This window comes from Elaeis guineensis, chromosome 11 (genome assembly GCF_000442705.2).
Source record: "Elaeis guineensis isolate ETL-2024a chromosome 11, EG11, whole genome shotgun sequence".
Classification (NCBI taxonomy): Eukaryota; Viridiplantae; Streptophyta; class Magnoliopsida; order Arecales; family Arecaceae; genus Elaeis; species Elaeis guineensis.
In genome coordinates this window covers 15,599,089-15,600,826 of record NC_026003.2, presented here as the reverse complement: position 1 = coordinate 15,600,826, position 1,738 = coordinate 15,599,089, and the positions used below count along the sequence as shown (strand labels likewise).

The following is a 1,738-nucleotide window of genomic DNA, read 5'->3' as shown; positions in this document are numbered from 1 at the left end:
CTTGATTGGACACCTTGTTTCTTTGCATTGCATCTCCATAATTAATCTTAAGGGCAATAACCCATTAACCAGATAAGGTGGGGATTTGATCACCCTTCTTTGGCCCAAAAATCATATCCTTCATTTTGCATTAAACTAAGCCTTAATTTTAAAATCAACTAGACGTCAGTCCTAGAAATTTCGAGCTCAATAGGACAAGAAAGCTCTAGAGTTGAACCGAGTGCGGATCGGTTAATTGCTTGGTGTTTAAGGCAAGTGGTTAAAGAAAGTGGTTTTTAATTGGTTCCGTTGACTGACCTGGCTAACTCAGTTGGTGTCTAAGGAAAGCAACGAACAGGAAACCTCCCACATCTTACACTTACCTGGCCGAGTCAGTTAGTCAGTGTTGAGCTTGGAGTGCTCAAAGGCGGTCTTGGAAGTTAGGAGCTGTCTAGATCTAGGTTAACCCTAGGATAGAGAGTCTATGCTTGTTTAAGTTGATTGCAATTAACATCTAAACATTAACTAATTTCTCCCTTTTCATAGATTTAAGATTCTTAGGTTCTTCTCTTTAGATTTTCTTCACTCTTTTCTCACTTTATTATAAAAATATATATATATTATAAAAACTAAAATTTTTTGTGTTTGCTCTAAAGTATAATTGTAAGGTGTATGCTTGGCCGTAGATCGTTACGATCAAAAATCCAACCTTTTGATTTAGAAATAGAATTGAACCTTTAGAGCCAACAGATGTAAAAATATAGACCAAAATCAGGAGAATGATCCACCCAGGCAATTGAAAGAGTACTTTACTCCTTCCACATATACCTACTCTCCTTGTATTCAAGTGCCCCCTGTGGAGGCCACCCAATATGAAATTAAGTCCAGTATAATCTAAATGTTACCTTCATTTTATGGACTTAGTAATAAGGACCCTTATAAACATCTTGAAGAATTTCTTGAGATATGCTCAACTGTCAAAATTCACAACTTCTCTGATGATGCTCTTAGGTTAAAATTATTCCCTTTCTCACTTAAGGACAAAGCCAAATACTGGCTACATACTTTGGATTCCATGACTATATCAACCTGGGACCAGCTGCAAGGAGAGTTTCTCAAGAAATATTTTCCCATAGGAAAAACTAATCAAATAAGGAAAGCCATAACTAGTTTTTCCCAATTAGATGGAGAAATATTTATGAAACATGGGAGAGACTAAAGGACCTTATTAGAAAATATCCCCACCATGCTGTATCCAAGTGGCAATTAATCCAATATTTTTATGATGGGCTATCTGAAAGACATCGACAAATGGTCGATGCATCATGCGGTGGGACATTCATGCTGAAAAATGAGAATGAGGCATGGCAACTGTTTGAAATTTTAAGTGAAAATTTATTACATCATATGTCTGCCTCTATTAGAGATAAACCCATGTTAAACCCAAAGAGAGGTGGAATATATGAAGTAAGAAATGCCATAGATATTCATCATAAGGTAGATGAATTGTCTCAAAAGTTAGATCGATTATTAAGTATAGGACAGTCACCTTCTCCATCCCGTCAGATACAAGATATATGTGCATTATGTTCGAGCCCCACTCATTGTGTGAATGATTGTCCGGTTGCACCACAATTTCCTGAATATGTACAAGAACAAGTCCATCAAGCCCAAACTACTCATAGATCAGAGAACAACCCCTATTCTAGTACGTACAATCCGGGATGGAGAAACCATCCGAATTTCTCATAAAAATCAC

The 1,738-nt window shown here is 36.8% G+C and overlaps 1 non-coding gene across 1 annotated transcript; it reads right to left on the bottom strand.

Annotated features, from left to right (window-relative positions):
- Nucleotides 1-1,126: 1,126 nt before the first annotated feature.
- Nucleotides 1,127-1,231, bottom strand: LOC140852669 (small nucleolar RNA R71). The gene has a single exon (XR_012135571.1). It is a non-coding gene; the product is annotated as a small nucleolar RNA R71 (small nucleolar RNA).
- Nucleotides 1,232-1,738: the final 507 nt, after the last annotated feature.